Genomic DNA, 12984 nt, shown 5'->3' on the forward strand with positions numbered 1-12984 from the left:
TTTTTTTTTTTTTCTGGCTACTTGAACGAAACTTTTATCTTTATGTTCTTATTTCCTGAATTACATGCTATTATTATCAAGAACAGTGACAAGTATTTTTAGTGCCTGGAATAGGAAAGGGCATGCTGAGAGCCCTTCCCAGCTTTGGAGCTAGACTGTTGTTGAATGAAGCAATTGTGAGCCAGCAGCAGATGCCTTTCTACAAAAGGATCTTTTTGCCACTTGTGAGAGATGGGAGCTCCATTCACCCTTTCTTCTCACTTCTGAGCCTTAAGGAGGCAAGGGTTTCATCCTCTTTATGGGATCTGGGGTGCCCCAGCTCTGGCACAACCAGTGGGTTGCCTTCTCATATTTTACCAGGATTTCCATGAGGTTAGGGTCTTAGCTGGATATTTCAATGAATCCAGAAACATGTATCACAAATAAATACAATAAACTACACAACACTGAAAATTTTCCACTCAGATTTTCCGCCCTTTAAACACTTGTAACAGTGCAGTCTAGTACCAGACACTTCTACAAAAACCAACGAGCACACACTTTTTTTTCTTCTTTATTTAGGGATTGTATTTGGTGTCTCAAAAAACAAAATAAAAAGAAAAACAGCCTTACAGTTCTCTGAAATTAACAGAATGTTAGGTAGCTAATGTTTTAAATTTTCTAGGAGGGAATTATAAAATGAACCTCTGATGCCACATAGACTCAAATTTAACATAGTTAGAATAGCTGACAACAGAAAATCTCATATAAACACTGGAATACAAATAATTTTAAGACTCAAGCTAAAGAAGTACATATTCCTCGGATGCACATTCCTAATTAAGTCTTCCAAGGCTCTAAAATATCATCACCACCCTCCTTCCTCTCCCTAAATAAACATTTGAAGAACAATAAGCTCTTTGCAGCTAATAGGCACTACAGAAGAATCAATTTCATTTTTCATTCCTTTTTAGACCACTCTGAGTATTGTGGCCAACTGATCCTTTAAATCTATTCAAGATCAGCACGTGGTCCTGACCAGTGGAGTAATATATGCATATATTTATGTCCTATGCAAGTGTGTTTTCAGGGTACCCAGACCCTGTGGCTATGCATGATGGTCCCTAGAGGTGGCTGTAAATTACTGATGTGTGAAACTGCCAAGCTAACAGAGTTTTGTTTATTTTACTACAGCCATGATCCAAAGCAAAGGAAAGCATTTGTGTAGGGTCCAGATTCTGCAGTCTTGTCATGTGAGCCTGTCCAGTGTACTCAGCAAAGAGGAAGGTGCTTTCCTTCAGTAAAAGAGACAAACATACAGGTGCTGTACTGCCAGTTCACTGGCCATGACTGTGTTACAGTCACAGAATCATTATAGTTGGAAGAGCTATTGAAAATCATGCAGATCATTTTCATGCATTGCTGTAAATACATATGAATATTGAGTCCATTCTTTAATTTAGCACTACCATAATCACCCCCAAACCTTGCCCCCAGTGCCACTTGATCCAGATACCTCTTGAATGCTTCCAGAGACCATATCCCACCACCTCCCTGGACACGTGCCTCAGTGCCTGATCACTCTTCCAAAGAAAAATAAAATTTCTAATATCTAATCTGAGCCTCCCTTGACACAATTTGAGGCCATTTCCTCTTGTCCTTTTGCATGAGACATGGCAAAAGACACCAACAATCTCTTTTCAAGAAGTTGTAGAGAACAATGAATTCCCTCAGAAGCCTCTTTTTCTCCAGACTCAACAACCCCAGTTGCCTCTTCTTACAGGACATGTTTTCTACACCCCTCACCAGCTTTGTAGCCCTTCTCTGGATAAACTCCATCACCTCAAAGTCCTTTGAAACATACTTGGGAAGCAACAGCTTTTTGTCTAGAGTCCAAAAGGGAAGCTCTCATAAGTAAATTTTATTTCCTATATCACTCACAGTCTCTTTTAGTCAGCTGATTAACAGCTATTGCAATGATTCATTATGAATTTAGCAATGAGTGTCCAGAAGACAAACAGAATTTAGGAGAGGCTGAGGTAACAAAATCTATAAAAAGGTGCAGATCATTTTCATGCATTGCTGTAAATACATATGAATATTCAGTCTCACTATAATATCTGCAAAATATTCTCCACTTGATGCATAGCAGCTACTGTTTGCTGTGTGATAAATTAGTCTAAACTTTTCTATATGATAGCTATATCACTTTCTAAAAGAGGCATGTGGATCAACTGGGCAAATATTTAATGAGCAGAAACATCAAATGTTATCCAGAGTAGCATTTACGATGATGATACAAGACAGGCCAACATCAGTTCCCTCACTGGAAGAATTTTAAAATACTGACTGTTGACAGTGAGGTTTCTTATCCATATTTTCCTATAGAAAAGCATTGCCAAACACAAGAATGTTCAAAGGCTTATGTCTCTCATGTTTTACATAGCAAGGGGTTGGTACCAGAGATACACGTCTTGGGGCCATGGATTTAATGGTGACATATGATAACAAATTTCTGGTCACTGTCAAATATCAGCATAGGGTGCAATTACTGGAAACCATTAAGTATAAAACTTGCTTGCAGCTTCCCAATTAACATTCAGTCATCCACCAAACTGCAGGTAACACATGCCTTATATTAATCTACTGGTAAAATCATATTACTAATATCTGGTCTGACTTTTGAGATTAATTTTCTCAACACACAAAAAAAAGATATCTTTAATACTGCACCCTCCTGTGGCTGAGCCCCTGATGAGAAACTGTGCTATACTATGTCAACCAAGTAAAATAAATCATACTGTGTGAAAAAGTATCAGATGATGTATCAAGTAACAAGAATGGTGCACCCTATTTGTTACCATGGCTCATTTTTACATAGTTTTTAATTTTCTCATGAAATATAAGTATTTGAACTAAAAACAAAGGAAATAAATAAAAAATCGAAACTCGAGACCACTACTGAGGATAACTAAGCATTGGCACAGTCTGGCCCAAGAGTTTGTACAGTGGTCTTTAGCAGTTTTCAAGACCCTGCTATATACAGCCTTGATCAGACCTTCTTTGATCAGGAGGTTGAGCCAAAGATCTCCTGAGGTGTCCTTTTCAACCTGAAATACTTGAGGACCAATATGCAAAAATTTAGAACTGTAATTTAAACACTTTCAGTGTTTCAGGAAGGAAAACCTTTTTACTGCTTTTGGATTTTTTTATAAATATGTAAAACATTTTTGACATGTAGGATTTCTAAAAAATCGTGTGTAAAAGAAAATGGGATGAAGCAATGATTTGGCTAACTTTTTTATATATATATTTTCTAGAAAATAAGGTTGAAAATGTACTACTAAGGTCTAATTCTGATGTCAGAGAATAGAAGAAGAATCTAGACATGGCTTCTGACTGACTGAGCATTTTTTGATGCAGGCCATCCTATGTATTTAATATATTTTTACATATTCAGATTCAGATCAAAATATCATCAGATTTCAGAGATATTTCTTGATCCCAGGAAAGAATTAAAATTAAATATTAGCAAAAAAACTCCAAAATTAATTTATAGATTGGATTTTGGAAATTAAACATAGTTTATGAAGCATTGAAATTTGTCAGTTATTCAAGAAGTTAAGGAAAATGATACATTTAAATTTTAATTAACAGAAGCAGTGGAATATTTTCTACTTACTGAGCAAAGACCAAAAAGGGAAAATGTTAGCAGCTAATACCCTGAAAGATGAGAGTGAAATAGCCTTTCTGAGCTAGTAGTAACACATTTTAAATGACCCTGTAAACACCACAGCATACACATGGAATGCAGGAGCATGATTTTTTTTTTTTTTTTCTGTTCTGAAGTCTACTTATCTAAGATGATTTTATTGAACTAATAAATGCAGCTTTTGATATCAACAAATTACAACAGCAACTCATTTTTATTCCATTCAGAAATCACCTTTCATTTGGCTGGGAGAATAATGAGATTTGAGCTCCCATAATAACATTCAGAGACAACCTCTTCAAGTCCTTTCAGGCAGCACTAGCAAATAGAAGTTGTTCAAGTGTGTCACAAAGCTGTCAGCATATGAGTCTGGCTCTGAGAATGTTTTCAGGAGTTGCTTGGTATGTGTGCAGGACGTTGTGAGACCTAATTCAGTTTTAAAAGAAGTACCTAGGAAACTTCCCTCTGATTTAAATGAAAGATGACTATATAAGATTCCACTTGTTGTGGATGAAAATAAACAGTCTCTGGTTTTTTGTTTGATTAAAAAAAAATGTGTTTAATGTTGTCAGTCTTCAGCAAGATGAATCCTAAGGCAGAGCTCCTACTATATTAAGCCTACTACCAGTTTCTATGCAGACAGAATTGACATGGAGTGTTTCGGAATTGAATTCTTATCTCCCAGCTGAAGAATTTTCAAGACATAATTACAAATGCAGCCATGTAATAAATGAAGAAAATGATGACCCAGAGCATGTAAGTGATACAAACCAGATCAAATACTAACTGCCTAATAAAATTCTATTTAGATGAAAAGTATTTAAAATATTAGATATTTTTGATTGAGGTATGGATGTGAATTCTAATGTTAAAAATATTTTTAAACAGTCAAAGAAAATAGTTATTTACTCTGGCGGATCATAAATATGGATAGTTCTGCTGCTGGATGTCATTAGGTTTCTGGAATTAACTAAGCTCCTATTTGACATTCTTTATGCACAAACTAACTTAGGCATGTGATAATTTTAAAGTGTGTCCATAAACCCCATTGAACTAAATGGTGTTTAGGGATATGTGTAATGTTAAAGACACACTGAGTTGTATTCCTCAATACATGTTTGCTAGCAATGAAGTCTAGTCTAAGAGGATTTTAATAGCTTTGGGTTTATTGATTTAATGGGAAACAACCATATTTTTTTCTGAATATAAATAGCATGAGTTAAAAGGGTTAGAAAACAAACCATAAATTTAAGGCACCACAAAGAAGTACTTAAAACAAAACAAAACAAAGCAAAACAAACCCACAAGCCCTTTTCAAAACTGACTTGAACCCAGGAGAATCTTCCTCCTGTTTATGAAAAAAAATATTTTTTATTTTAATTGGTAATTAAAAGTCAAATGAATTGTATGCAATTTATTCAAATAACATATTTTAAGTTTTAAAAGACTTTGGGAAATTTTATGCAGAATTGTGAGAAAAAATAGTATGTATTTTTCAATGTTTCAAAAGGAATCATTTAATTGCAGTAAGAGGATGTATATGTGCAGTTACATTGTCTCTTTCTCTTTGAACCTGTTTGTGGGTGTATTCATTATGTTTGTAGTACTGATCTAGAGAAACTTTATAATTGCTTTTAAAACTACAGAACAATTATGCCAGGACAGTAAATCTGAGAGCTTTAGCTCTCTCTTGTTCATTTTTATGCACATTTATGTTATTTTCTACAGATCAGAACAGCTGTCAAGATACGGCAGTGCAGATATATATTGAGGAGTACTCAATATTCTACATTTATCTAAAAAATGTCCCTACCTCCAATTTTAATCATCTTGATAAGATTTAGAAACCATTGACTTGATTCAGGTGACCTATGCCATACACAAAATGAAAAGGTTTCAGAATGGTCCATTATGGGAAGCAAATTTGTGAAATATTACTAACTAGCAAAAACAATCAATTCATTCATAGAAGCAAATCTTTATGATGAATGATTTTAATAGAAATAAAATATTTGTAAATTATTTTTAAACAGGATCACTTCATTGCTTTGATTTACTAGGTAGATTACCTCAACCCTTATATCAACAAAGCAGGGTAGGTAATAACATTTAATAATGGAATAGGAATTACATGCCAATGATGATTACTTCTTCAATCAATTTTGTACTGAGAAAAAGATGAATATCACTGTATCTTGAGGAAACATTCAAATACTATTTAACTTAAAGTTTGTACTCCTTGAACTAAAATAATTTGTATTTCCCAAGAAGAGTCAAGTATTTTATAGTTTAATACATTGTACCTTTGTGGTCAACAAAGGAAAATAGATATGAAATCAAAATACTCTTTTAACAGTTTTTATTTTTGTTTACTAGTATAAAATTACTACCTTAATTTCAATTTTTGTTCCGGGGTATCGTGAGTAGATAGACTATTAAATATCACTTAGTTTGATAAAAATATGGTTTCATTTTTAATTACATTAACTTTATACTAATAGGTAACATTTTTATTGCTTGAAGTATGAAAGCAAATTACCACATCTAGTCTTATTTTCAGAAGTTCAAATTCTAAGGCGTCCTATTTTACATCTCGTTCTGACTGAAAACTTTCTTGTTGGTTATGTTTTTCCATGGTTGCCTACATTTCTAGGTTTCATGAATTATCAAAACCTATGTTTTGGTTAGCTGAGTGGCACTGAACTGTCAGAGGAACAAGCAGGGAGGAAATCCCTTGATTTAGTTCACGCATGGAGAAAATACTTCTTCACATGCCATTTGACTGTTGAGTTCGTCTAGTGCAAGACTTGTGCATCTTTTTCCACTTGGCATGGCAAAATCAGCCAAGTTGAGGTTGTTTCACAGCTCATTACCTCCTCTTCGTGGTATCTGGCAGACACTGGATGGAGGACCTGCAATTTGTCTCAGAGGATTAAAAGCACAAGAGACAATCCAGTCCTAGCATGCCGTGAATTACTTCACTTTTATCTTCCTCTTGCTGTGCACAGACAGTGTGACAGAAGATGTTGTTATTCTTGGCAATTATATGATTCTTTTGCCCTTCCCATGATGCCATTCCTCCTTTTTAAATATTACAGGCATTTAACAAATATATTATTGCTCTTCTTCAGCATTTTGTGGTTCAGAGAAGATGTCAGTTGTTGCTAATGCTGGGTAATGAAAAGGAGTTGATTAATCAAAACACATGTGGCGTAATCATGAATGTGGCAACAGCTTAAAATGAGTTTAAGATAAACTGCCAGTTAAACAGCCACGAACTATGCAGGTATGAAAGTTGTGTTCCAGTTGTTCTCCCTTGTAAAGAAAATAATTAATAATATTTTCATAGACAGTAAAATTTCATAACCTCTGGGACCTGAGGATGCAGCTAAAAGCTTTGATCTCCGATTTAATATGGAGAGATCATCATGAACAATTATATGCCACATTTGCTCCAGTTTGCTTTGAAACACTAATTCATAGGCTTGCATCCTGCATTAGCACCTGTGTTTTAGAACCAAGATTTCTAAAAGTGAATTTTTTTTTTTTTTGGCTCTCAGTAAACTCCACTGTAATCTTGGACATGGAGCCAGCCAGGCTCCTGAAGCAAAAAATCTGAAGTATCTGTGACGAGTTTTTTTCCATCTTCAAATGTAATTGAAACTTTTAAATTACTGAAAAGGAGAATTTGCAACATTATAATTATTTTTCTTCATTTTCAAACATTAAGAAAAGTGTGTTTACTATTTTAGAGGCTATTGCCCTCTCTTTAATTTTAATCTGTCGTCCATTACTGATGCTCTTGAATTCATTTTTTATTTAACAAGCCTATCCAAAACAGAGCAACAGTGCATCTGACTGAAGACATAGAAATATATATTTGAAAAGTTCATAGAGACGTTAAAATATGACAACTTTTTCTTTTAAGACTTGCACTGAGGTAATGAAAAGTGAATGAGCTTTAATCTAATCAATGAGAGTGGCAGCTCTGTAAGTAATCTAAGCAATGCTTGGGATTTGCATAATTTTTTACTAAGAGAATTTCACATCCCTGATGATTTGTGTTTTGCTCTACACAGTACTTTTGTCTGATGCAGAGTTTTCCCCTGACAGCTTCCCAACACATTTTGGATCCAGACTAAAAAGATGTTGAAAGCCCAAATATCTGCTGATTCAAGCAGCATTGTGTTAATCAAGTAATAGTTTTAGCTGTACTTATCAATGATACTAATTACAAAGCCTCCTCACATAGATGTCACTACACACAGGTCTGAACGCTTAGGAAGCCTGCTCAAACCAGTGGGACTATTTATTTAAAGTTATGGCCCTTTGTAAGAGAGGATTATATCTATTCTGAAATAATTTTATCCTGGTGTAATGGTAAGCAAGAGTTTTGGACAAACCTTTCTCTAATAGTTGATGTGCTTCCTGGTAGGAGAGACACAGAACAAAACCAATATCATGAGGATTCTTCCTGTTGAAGTAAAATGAAAGCATGCACTGAAATTCTCAACATGCAACCATATAGAAGATCATAGGGAATCAAAACTTTTCTAGTTGAAGAATTCCTGTTAGCCTCCACAAGAGGAAGAGAGTTTTTTCAGGCAGAAAAGCTATGACAAGCAACTTAAATCAGCCCTTTGGAGTCCACTCAAAAAACACCAGTTAGGCTACAGATTATGGAACTATTTAAATGTGATGAAACAATTTTTTATAAAGAGTACAAAATAGAGTAGCCTGAATTTAACCAGTTCTGCAATGCTGCAAGAAGCAACAGTTTCAATAGGAATAGACAAGCTACATTTTTAACTACAGAAGTCATTTTATCTTAAGAGCATTTAAAGGCACCAAAATGAACAAAACCTGTTGTGTTGCCCTCACTTAAAAAATAGAAAAGATGTTATGATTAAGATCTCAAACCACTAAACTCATTATTTTTACAACAAAAAAATTCTAATAGCCACATTGGGACAATCCAGATCTGTTATACACATGACCAGTAGGTTGAACGCTTTAGCATAACAAATAAGAGTTCTACAGGTAAGAACACTTATCTAATTATAATGAAAATATGTGTGTGACTGCCAAAGCTGACACAAATACCAAATACATTGTTCTTATCAGTTTTATAATAATGTGGAAATCAGCATTTTTTAAGAATAAGTATGCATATATATTTCTTTCTGACTCTGTGTCAGTCATTAAGCTCAATTTTATGACTGCTGGCTTAGTTTATATCCCTTCACATCAGGAGCAGTTAACTAATGATTTAGATGCTACTTCTAGCTTAGAATACCATAATGATCTATGAGTTATGTGAATTATTAATGAAAGAGCCCATTGCCTCAAATGGGAACAAACTAGTTAAGTCATGTTGAAAGTATCAGTATTTATAATATCTGTCTGATATTATAAATAAATATAATAGAGAAATAAAACTGTATTTAGGAAAATGACACAGAATACTGCCAGCAGGAATGAATATCTTTATATTTTCATTCATACCAGCAGTGAAATTCTCCTGCTGTGACAGCAGCCTTTTCATGACAACATTTTCATCACAGATTTGGAGATGGATGAAGGCAGTTATCCAAAACAAATTGTTATCCAATACTGAATTTAAGCCTTTGTTCCAGCTCCCTCAGAGCTTTATAAGACACTTAGCTCACTAGGTTCTTTTATATCTTTCTGTGTCTCCATTTTGTGGGATCAGAGCTTAGTAAGTAAAGTTATACAAGCCCTCAGCTGATCTGCTCAGAGATTTCATTTTCCTGAGTCCATCAAACTGAAATATCTTTTAAAATTTCTAGCAGGACATTTGGGAATCTCCCACTATCACAACAATTCTGGAAATACCAAGGTATTGGAGGATTTTTCTTAAAGGATTTCACAGAACAGAAATTCTTTGAAATTCTACAAAAGAGAACTCAGATTTTATGTTTTTTTTTCATTTAAATTTAGGGCTCAGAGTTTCAATGTGCTACTTCTTAGCCAAGGAGACAGTTCTGAGACCTGTCGCCTTTGTATGTCCACTTGAGAGGAATAGAAAACTCATCTCTAAATTTAACCTGAAAAGATAGTAGGCTTTTTCACTTGATGAGGTGCATTTGTGCATGTAGCAGAGGAATTTCTTTGGATGATTAAGAAAAAATTAATCTCTGTACATTTGAAAAATATGTCCCTCTCCCTCTTATTTCAGTAGGTTACAAGGCAGCCTATTTCTTCCTTGCTGCCTGTTGGAACACCCAATAGACAAAAGATGAGTTTAAAAAAAATTGTGCACAGAGTTAATATGTCCAGAAGCCCTTAAACATGCAATTATCAACGCATCTGTTATTCAGAGTGGGAAAAAAACAAATAGAATAGGAATAGGAATATACCTACTGATAATAAAGTTACAGTGCATCAGATGTATCTATAAGTTACAGATACTGATAATTGTTTTGAAGCCTCTGTTGAAATTTGTAATGTCAAATAATAGATAGTTCTCCATATGTGTCTCAAGCTGGAATGCTCAACAAGGCTGCAGTTTGTGGCTGACAGAAAGAAAAAAGCCAATTTTTTTCTTTTCACTTTTAATTAAGGCTCTGAAAGTTTTACACAGCAATGAGACAGCTCCCCACATTAGCTGTGCTGCTATTCTGCAGCAAACAGCACATTCGGACAGGGATGCATTTTATTCATGTTATTTTCTTAGATTATCTTCTGCATTTGGCATCTATATTTTTAGCTAATCAGTTTCTCCCCCCTCCCCCACCCCCCCCTTTGGAAAACCACTCTAAAAAATTTCTTTGGGGGAGCAAATAGAAGTACTTGGTTGGAAAACAACCTAATTGTTGCTGATTATTAATGTTGAAGATATAGGCTTTTTTCCAGATCTTTATGCTTTAATATCTATTATTATTATTATTATTATTATTATTATTATTATTATTATTATTAGTTTGGGCACATATAACTTGTCATTAACTTTCTACAAAGTTTCCATTCTGTTTTCCTAAAGGAATGTTTCCTTTTTCATGGTATGCTCAGAGAATTGAAATCAAATGGAATCCTGCGCTTGATACTTCAAAGCTTTGCCCTTCTCAATATTGAACAGTTTCTTTGGAGGACCCTGAACAAATATTTTTTATTTTCCTAGCTCCTCTTGCTAACAGTCCACCTAAATTTTCATTAACACTCTTACAGACCAGAAAAGATTTTTTGTGTGCATGGCTGGCCTAAATACACTGTATATATACAACTAATTCTGCATATCTATATCTCCAGATTAATGCACATTTCATCCACTAATTGTAAATATTGCAATAAAAAGTGTGGTGTTGCTTTTCTGCAAAATATTGTACACAGGTTATTTCTGACACTTTATTTACAAACACCCATGTAACAGTGAGGTATTTACAAAAAAGCAGCATACAATTAATGAAATTAAGCATGTAAAATCACTAATTTCTTTAAAATAAGACTGTTCGATATCTGTGGTAGGTTAACCTTTACTAAAAAACACCACCAGGCAATCAGTCACTCCCACTTAGTGTATTCTTGAATGCAAAATAATGAGTGGAATCAATGATCAGAAAAAAATTAAACAGTTCTTCCTTACCTGTTAAAAAGAAACTCACCTAGCATATCTAATGTTCACTTTTCTTTGCTACATTTAGCAAATTGTCAAGGAGTCAGACAAGTACTTTCTTACAGCCATTTTTGCATCAATGATTTAGATCTAAATTTTAAAGGGCCTAAATTATTCCTATGTTGAATATGGGACTATTTTACCATTTCGACACTGTCATAAGGGAAAGAGCATTATCACTTGTCACACCATAATCAAGAGTTTGGGAGCAGCTGGTCAAGGCAATAGCTTTTATTTTTCTCTGAAAAAAAAGTCCTGTAAAATACACATACCCTTCTGAAAAATAAGTTGCAATCTTCAGATTGTCCAGGTGGAGTGCATGGAGCTCTGCCTGAGGATGGGTGAAAAGCTGACCTGGAGTTTATGGGTAAGGAATAAAGAGACAGCAGGGACAGGAGACATTATAGTGGGGATCTGCTGCAGACTGCCTGGCCAGGAAAACTGAGCAGATAACGCTTCTGTAGACAGATAGGAGCAGCCTCATATTCACAAGCTGTGGTCCTCATGGGGAATTTTAACCACCCTGATACAGGATGGAGGAACAAAACAGCCAGGCACAGGCAATCCCAGAGGTTCCTGGGATGTGCTGATGATAACTTCCTTCTCCAGGTGACACAGGGGACAACAAGGAGAGGTGCTATGCAGGACCTTGTTCTTACCAACATGGAGGGGCTGCTCTGAAATGTGAAGGTGCATCTGTAAGAGCCTGTCTGAAGCCCCTCGTTCTCCATTCTGCCTTCTGATTGCCACGAGAAAGAATCCCTTCCCCCACTGTAGTTGGGACACAGCGCAGGTGGAACCACTGAACCATCATGCTAGCTGTTCCAAACAAGGCCTGGCAAGAACTTGGCAAGGAGTTGGCAAGGACTTGGTAAAGACCTGACATGGACCCAGCATGGGGCAGCCTGATGCATGGCCTGCTTCTAATCTCCGTTCCTTAAGCCGAATGAACTTTTGGGGTGACTCCCGTGGTCCTTCATTGAAGACCCCTCATCTGCCTCGTTACCACGGTGACAAAGAATGAGAACCCTCCTCCCAAGGACTGAGACAGAGACCCCTGCTATAGGGGGGAGGGGAAATTGGTGGTCTGACCCCCTAATGACATGACCTGTTTCCCTTCCGTCATTTCAATGGACTTACTCTTCATTGTATTCATCTTGCTTTGGTGGTTTCTGTGGACTCACCTATTCCCTTGTGGCAATTACAATGGACTTTCATTGTTACACTTGTTCCCCCCTCTTTCCTCTGTGGAATATAACTGGACCCCCGAGTCGACCAGAACTTCGAAGACTTCCCTGACACGACAGACAGATCCCCATCGTCTGGACCACTGAGGATCTCGCCTGTGTTGGTAGCTACTCCCATCCCCCTGCTCTCTCTCTCTCTATCCTTTTATCTCCTTTCTGATCCCCACTATCGTATTTACTGTTTTGGCCCCTAATAAAGGTGCATTTTTTGTGACTAACTGATAGTCCCTTGTCGTTTGCCTTTTTTGCACTTTTGGGATCAGTGAAAAGAACCATCAAGACACCCCGCAATAAGCGGATCGTGACAGCATCCTGGGCTGCAGCCTGGGCTGCAGTGACCATGAAGCAGTGAAATTCAAGATCCTTAGGGATGTGAGGAGGGTTCATAAACAAGCTCACCACCCTGTACATCA

The sequence above is a fragment of the Vidua macroura genome, chromosome 2 (assembly GCF_024509145.1).
Source record: "Vidua macroura isolate BioBank_ID:100142 chromosome 2, ASM2450914v1, whole genome shotgun sequence".
In the NCBI taxonomy this organism is placed as follows: Eukaryota; Metazoa; Chordata; class Aves; order Passeriformes; family Viduidae; genus Vidua; species Vidua macroura.